The sequence below is a fragment of the Podarcis filfolensis genome, assembly GCF_964270895.1.
Source record: "Podarcis filfolensis genome assembly, chromosome: 1".
Classification (NCBI taxonomy): domain Eukaryota; kingdom Metazoa; phylum Chordata; class Lepidosauria; order Squamata; family Lacertidae; genus Podarcis; species Podarcis filfolensis.
Genome location: NC_139604.1, coordinates 74579609 through 74587801, shown reverse-complemented (window position 1 = coordinate 74587801; position 8193 = coordinate 74579609). Strand labels below are relative to the sequence as shown.

The 8193-nt window shown below is 42.6% G+C and overlaps 1 long non-coding RNA gene across 1 annotated transcript in view; it reads right to left on the bottom strand.

Annotated features, from left to right (window-relative positions):
• Positions 1-2214: 2214 nt before the first annotated feature.
• Positions 2215-8193, bottom strand: part of LOC310756514 — a 47574-nt gene continuing 41595 nt past the window's right edge. The window contains exons 3-6 of the long non-coding RNA XR_014544914.1: positions 5535-5608; positions 3947-4008; positions 2983-3079; positions 2215-2329 (exon numbers count right to left, since the gene is read on the bottom strand). This is a non-coding gene — a long non-coding RNA (uncharacterized lncRNA). The remainder of the gene's footprint in view (positions 2330-2982; positions 3080-3946; positions 4009-5534; positions 5609-8193) is intronic.

Sequence of the window (8193 nt, the reverse complement as noted above, 5' to 3'; positions counted from 1 at the left end):
GCAAAAGAAATGTTTCATTAATTCATGGTTCAGTTTATGCTCAAGCTTATGTCATTGTTTTCTTCCATTATCATTTTTGTCAGTAATTACTTGAAAACCTCAAAAAAAATATTCTTAAAAATACAAAATAATTGGCAGGAGGGGACCCCGAAACAGCTCAAACAGGACTGAGCATGCTCGTTGAGCATAGAATGTTGACAAACTTTTGTGGGGGAAACCAGGAAGAGGTGGAATGGTGTATCCTTGGGGAAAGGTGTTGCTGGCTGGCTGAAATCTTGACCAGGAATACTCCGCACTGCAATATTTTGCTGCTAATCCCACTTGTATGTACCCTAGTGTACACCTTAAGGAAAGGAAATGCCCAATAAGCTTAGCACAGCATCCCTTGTGAACTAAGTTTGCATCCCAGATGATGCCCTCTTTAACATGTAAGGGTTCCATGGCGGAACTCAAGGCTCCATTAACAGGCAAGGAAAGGGCTAAGAGAAGGTTGAAAGTATGAAAACTCATTGGTACAAGGCATCCCCTTATAAGAGCAAATGGGCTCAGCACCCAAACGTATGCCCTCTCAAGGAGCACCTGCAGACCACCCAAGTGTCAGAACATCCCATGTATAGTGCTAAATTCCACATGCCCCAATTTAAAGCTGGATACATGAAAAGCAATTTGTGGAATTTAGGGCTGCATACATGAAAAGCAGAACAACCACCCTTAGCCTTTACTTTCCTCCCTCCCTGTGCCTTCAATAAGAACCATTTTTTTGATGAGTAAGACAGTAAAGTTCACCCAGCTGAAGAATGAATAAATGCAGCACACTTTTAAATGTAAACACACCTCCGCTTGTGGTTAGAAAAGTGATTGCTCAGTGCATCTTTCATGTTTGAATAAGACAGGAAAATGCTGCACAGAACTTCACACAAGACAAGCAGTCTAGGGACACTGAGATTGATACTCCTGTTAAGCCTTCCAAGTACAACCACATGATAAGGTTAGCATGTGCTCATCCTAAAAGCATTTGTGGTGGGGGAAAGAGGGACTCAAGGAAGATAATAAAACTTAATAAAAGTTAACATTTGGCTGCAGGGCTCCGAGATGGTGTGGTATCTGCACTCAAGTTACTTTAACAAAGGAGGGGGAAAACTACATATATCTTAAAGCGCCATCTCTAAATGAGGCATGTGTAGTTTCATTGTTACATTCCATGGTAGCTGCGACGTCTGGAACTGATAACGCAAACGAAAAGACAAAGGAATTAAAAAATGGGTTGCCGTTTGGGGCAAAAATAATTAGGTGTGATGCATGGGTGAGGTATTCAGAAATGAACCCTGATTCTTTCCTTCTTGTGTGTTGTTGGCTTCATGCAAATGTGGGCACATGCAAAATGGATCCCTTTTTACTTCACTGGACTTGATCACACTAAAAACACACAAGGATGGTGTTTCCTGCTTGGCAGGGGGTTGGACTCAATGGCCCTTGTGGTCTCTTCCAACTCTATGATTCTATGATTCTATGATTCTATGTATGCATGCAGCAGCTACTTCCATCTGGAAGAATGAGGAAAGTCCACATGCACAAGATTTCTGTGTTCCCTTTGCAGCACCTAGAGAACTCTGAAATTAGCTATAGCTGTTAGGCCATTGCATGGGTAAACATGCATATTCAGCTACATATTTTCCATTCATTTCAATAAAACTTTTGCAGGACATGTTTTCAGTGGGCTGCACCCTAGATCTTGTCTCCAAGTGGTGAAAACATCAGGAGGGTCAGTAAATACACATTTGTCAGCTTTAGCATTTTCATTTTCAAATAATTTCTCTGTTCTGTGTTCCCAGTGACTGCTGGGCTTAAAGAATTGCTGTGAGTCTAAAATGGGGAGAGGGAAAACCATGTATGACACTTTGAGCTCCTTAGAGGAAAGGTGACATATGAATGTAATAAATAAAGGCACCAAGATGGCCCTGACCCAGATAATACTCACCGCTTTATGTCACAACTAGGACAAGGATGATTCACCACAGGGAAACCATGTTTGATGGTATCTCCATGACAACTGCAAAGTGTATTCTAGCTTTGAACTACATCTCTGGGGTGTTCCACCCCAGAGATTTGAGCTGGTTTAAAAGCACATACAGTGGCTGAAGTGGTTGTGAACCACACATAAAACTCCTTAAGTACAATTGATCTGAATGGAAGCAAATGAAGGAAACAGAGACCTTGGTGCCAAACATCTCCAGACAAGGCATCTATGGAAGTTGTCCACACCTTTAAATTCTCCATCGCAATTTGTAAGCGTACTTATATAATCCTCCGCGAAGGTAAGACATCTCATCTAGCAATGAAAAACACTGAAATGTATCAGCTTGCCAAGAGAACTGACGCCTCCATTTCCAAGGATGTCTCAGCTGTTTACCCGATACCAGAGTCACACATAAACACAGATGAACCAATAGCAAAGTTTAGCACTTGAATTTCACCGTCTCCTTTCAACTTTTGTGAACAGATCAAACTTCACCTGAATGCAAGCTCTTATAATTGCTTGTGCTAGAACATGCCTAGATGAAACAAAATTGATGTCTTCTTTGATGATTAAAGTTCCTTTAAGAATGTATCCCCTCCTCCACACATACACCAAATTTGTGCATGGAACTGTATCAAAGGAATGCAACCAAACCAGGTAAATTTCTTCACATAGGAAATGGCTCCCTTTTTTTTAAGTACATGTGCTAACAAGTGTGGAATACTCAAGATAATGCAAAAATGCAATTTTTCTTCAGGACTAAGAATATTATTGAGTAGTAATGGATGTTCTGATCTGGGGGGGGGGGATTAAATTATTCTCCTAATTAAAATATGCAGGAAAGTTAATTTCAAAACCTTTTATCACAACCAAAAGTGAACAGCTTTTTATTTTGACACAGTTGCTCCCAACTATATTCGGAGATGTGATTGCATGGAGACATATCAGTGAGAACCGAGACTTACTTCTGAGTAGACTTTAATAAGAGTGCATTGTAAGACAGACTTCCTGAGATATTTACTAAGCAGCCTTAAGAAAATGAACCACCTTCTCTTTTAAGGTCTGTGAGGCAAAGCAAAGGGAAAACAATGTAATAAATTCCAATAGATTCAGTAAAACGGGGAGATAATGAACTAGTAGTAAATCCTAGATAAACTAGAGAGAGTCTTAAAGTTGGGGGTGGAGGAGATGATGCATGCCTTCCTCATGAGATTCCCATAGGCATATGATTGGCCACCGTGAGAATAGCATGCTGAACAGGCCTTTGATCTATTAAGTTGTTAAAAAAGCAAGGCTAAATTAAGGTAGGACAACAGCTCAACTTTGGTGTGTCTGTGTAAGTCACCAGAATTCAGTGGCTGCTCCCAGATTTTTAAATTCCCTCCCTGGAGAAGTTAGACTGGCTCCCTCCTTGTTGTCTTTCTGGTGCCAGATAAAGACTTTCTTATTCCAGCTGACTCTGGGAAACTGACTGCTTTTAATGAAAGGGCTGGTGCCATGCTGTTTTTACTCTGTGTATTCTATTAATATTTACTTTTTAAATGATTGCTTTTTTTCCTATTTTTTTAGCTGCCTTGAATCCCTATCAAGGAAAAAGGCAAGGTATATATAAATATATAATCTTAATAACAATCGTTGGCTGATCCCCAAAACTCAAAGACACCATGCAAGAAGGCATAAATTTTATGAGGTAATTATGAGGAACTTTAGCTTGACTTCTACCTACTTTAGCTTAGCGAAATTAAGAAACCACAGTGTTTTTATATTATTTAACAGTGTCCATCCCTAAGAAACCATTATAGAACAATAGATTGATGCTAACCACAGAATGGGCACAAGAGTAGTATTGCTCCCCAAGGTCTTCTTGCACAGCACTGGGCAATTAACAGCCTTTGTACTATTTCCACACAAAAAAACAAGAAATCTTACCCCAGGTCAGTTCTGATTCTTCATTTTCCAGTATGAGTGCTATGTTGGGGCCTTCTTCAGTACTGCAAGTATAAGCATGATAAATACTTAACAGGCTCACCTCACAAACTGAGCAGTGAAATCCAGAGGCCATTTTTGGTGAACAGATGCTCAGATTTCAGGTATTACAGGTGTTCCAGAGCAAATTAAATCAGCACTGAGGAGCTGTTGTTAACAATTCACTATTAACCTGATTACCAACCTCTAGTACTCATTTCTCAGTGGCTAAACAGAGAATCAGTGAGAAGTTACATGCAGCTGATATTGCTTAGCATTCAGAAACATCCATGTACCTTGCCAATGACTTCCCTTGCATTCCTCATGCCAAATGTGGTAGCAGAGACATGCATATAACAAATCATTCCTTGATTCTCTCTCATAATCAGTACAAAGGAAGCTATGGAATTTATATGTGGAGAGAATTTCATAATACATACACCACAGCATTTCATACCAGCAATTCTCTGGATGATTTATGTCCTTTGCTTATAATTGGAGGAGGGTATATAGCTTTGCCACTTTTGTGCAAGATTTGTATGAAGTGGGATTACTCTGATGTTTCATAAAATACATATTTATGTATTTCTCTCTGGTTTTAAAAAATAAAAAGAATACTCCTTTAAGTTTGATGAGTTACCGGTATCTATAGCAGAGATCTTTTGAAAAGATGACACTCCTTTATTACCTGTGTTACCAAGAAGGTAAAGTTTAATTGCAAATGATAATTGCTCCTCATTTCCACATCACGTTTTATGTGCAAGGTGTGCTACAATCTTTTGTTAAAAAAAAAAATCCACTTATCTGCACTACACTGCCATAATGTTCCTGGTTGACAGACTGAGCTAGGAGCTGAACCCTGTTCTCTCATGCCCAAATGGATTTACTACGCAGGCCTGAGGTGCATTTTATAATTGAAGAGAAGTAGGCACTATTCAGAAAGTTCCCCTGGGTGTCAAGAGTTTAGACACACCAGGCCCATCTTTAGAGCAGCTATCATCATTAAATTAGGGCATTTGCTCCCACGAGAAGTAGAAATGGCCACCCACTTGGAGGCTTAAAAATAATATTAGAGTAATTAATGGAATATAAGGCTATGTTCTGTTGGAGGTGGAATGCCTTTGAATCACAAGTGGAAAGAGGACTTTTGCACTCAAGTTCTGCTTCCTATAGGCATCAGACTGGCTGCTATGAGAATAGAATGCTGGACTATTATTATTTCAATTTATTACTTGCCTTTCACCATAAGGTCCCAGGGTAGATTACAACAACATCAGATACAATGTTTAAAACTGTTTAAAACAAATTACAGTCACAAAAATAGGGTGAGTTCTAAAAGTACAATTATAAGTTCCTGGGGTACCTGGACTTCCTCTTCTAATTCCTTGGTGCCAGATGCTGAGGTTAGCATGTTAAAAATACAATCCAGGAGGCAGCTTGGCGATGGCCCGCTAAAGATGGGTCATTAGCTGGGACAAAGGGAGTGGCACTGTGCCAGAGGGCAAATGGGAGGGGGCCCTCTCCCAACTCAGAGTTAGTTAGAAAGACAAACCTTTGGAAGTAGAGCTGGAGGCAGAGTTGGAAGGAGGGCAGTTGTTTTCAGGATTGCAATTGGGATGGTGTAAGCTGCAGGAAAAGTTAGTTGCAGTTTGCAAGCAGCGGAAAACTGGAGGAAGCGGGGTTAGAGCAAATCAAAGGCAGCAGCCATGGAAGAATCATGATCTTCTGGAATGCTGGAAGCAACTCTATTGTAGGCTCAGGTTGTAAGGTAAAGGTAAAGGTACCCCTGCCCGTACGGGCCAGTCATGTCCGACTCTAGGGTTGTGCGCCCATCTCACTTAAGAGGCCGGGGGCCAGCGCTGTCCGGAGACACTTCCGGGTCACGTGGCCAGCGTGATGAAGCTGCTCTGGCGAGCCAGCACCAGCGCAGCCCACGGAAACGCCGTTTACCTTCCCGCTATAAAGTGGTACCTATTTAGCTACTTGTACTTAAGGGTGCTTTTGAACTGCTAGGTGGGCAGGAGTTGGGACCGAAAGACAGGAGCTCACCCCGCCGTGGGGATTCGAACCGCCGACCATACGATCGGCAAGTCCTAGGCACTGAGGTTTTACCCACAGCGCCACCCGCGTCCTTAGGCTCAGGTTGTATGTATGTGTAAATAAGCCATATATCATAAAGACACCACAGTCTCCGCTGTGCCTCATTTCCAAAGGAAACACGAATCCTGGGTACCGTATATACTCGAGTATAAGCTGACCCGAATATAAGCCAAGGCACCTAATTTTAGCACAAAAAACTGGGAAAACTTATTGACTCGAGTATAAGCCAGTTCACCACACCACGAACCTGGTGGTGGCAGCAGCGGTGGAGAAAGAACAAGCAGCCTGAAAGGGCTGCTTTCAGGCTGCTCATTCCTCCTTCACCACCACCGACAGCAGCAAAGGCGGAGGAAGGAGCAGCCTGAAAGGGCTCCTTTCGGGCCACTCGTCCCTCCGCCGCTGCCTCTGCTGCTCACAGCGCAGTGCCTCTCCCAACCGCGGCTCCTGTGCCTGCCCTTGCAAGAGGCAGGCGGCGGCAGGACCAGTGGCAAGAAAGGACTCCTTTCGGGCCGCTCATCCCTCCGCCGCCGCCACCCGCCTCACTCGAGTATAAACCGAGGGGGGCATTTTCAGCGTAAAAAATGTGCTGAAAAAATCAGCTTATACTCAAGTATATACGGTAAGTGCCTGGAACCTCTGGAATCTCCCACTGCTTGGAGGTTGGAATGGCGAGCCACAATACATATCTCAAAGACATGTCTCAAAGTAAAGAGATATGGCTTCAGAATGCAATAGAAACTGTGTAATCAAGATGTCAGATACACCTCTGTGGGGATGGAATTCCACAGTTGAGGAATTCCACAATGAGCTGAGTAGGGATCTTCCTATGTTCTGATTACCTGAACTGAATACTGACTACATGGTATCATAATGGAATTGGGCAGGGTTCAAAAAACAGTTCTAGTCTCCATTAAAAGCCACATTAGGGGGTTAAAAAAACCAAAAACCCCGTCTGGCTCCAAATGTAGAACCATGATACTGATGGAACAGCTTTAAACAATGATACAGTTTTAGCCTGATGAATTCTGAAGTGCTCAATTATTTGTCAGTGCGTGAGGAGGAGGGTGGGGTGGAAATGTGTCACCACAGTTCTCTGATTTCATGAAGCAACACCTGAAGAGCACAATGTTAAGCTGCCTTAAAAGTGCTTTTTCATTATTAAGAAAATGTGATGCACATGTTCATTGCAGGATGTTGCTATTCCCCAGCATGTAAACTGGGAAAGCACAAAGCAAGCAGGCAGGAAGATCAACTCCAGCCTCCTCAGGAGGCAACAGGACTGATAATATCAAGCCAACATTTAGTCCACTTTATATATTAGGAATTGGAGGATATCTGTTTTCTTAAAAAATAATAACACCACAAAATGCAACCAGACCCAATGATTCCTTGCAGGTGAGAAAAAATAGGCCCACAAAACTACTCTCCTCACATGAGTTAACAAATCAATGTTTTTATTAGATTTCTTGCCCACTCTCTACTATGAGGTCCCAGGGACAATATCAAAACCACTTAAAACAAATTACAGTCAGAAGAATAGGGTAGGTCCTTAAAAATACATCTCAGGTGTCAAAAACCAGGGCAAAGAGGTGCATATGACAGGTGAATGTGCCAAATTCACCTCTGAGGGGCAGAAATTCCATAGCTTAGGAGCGGCCACACTGAATGCCCTCTCCTGGACTGCTACCCCCAAACTTCTGAGGGCAGGAGAACTACCAAGAGGGCCCTCTCTGTTGATCTTAATGCTAGAAAAGGTCTGTAGGGAGGCATATTTGGGGCCTAAGTCAATTAGGGCTGTGGGATAGATAGGTCCTCAGTATCCTCAGATGGTGGAAACTGGAAAGAGGGGTGACAGTGGCAAGTCCCTACTTTTCTCACCTAGCCCCCTAAGCTATTCTGCTATCCTCAGGCATGGTGGAGGTCACCATCCTGTTGCCAGCACTGTAGAAAGATTCATTGGCTGGGTTGTAGAATGGAGATGCCATCTCATTCTTACCTCAGGCAGGAAAATATATTGGGTTGGCCCTGGCTGCATGTGAAGAGCTACTTCCACTAGTGAAGAGAATGGAGCAGCTCCTTTCACAAAAGAGTATGTGTGAAGCTCAGGACTG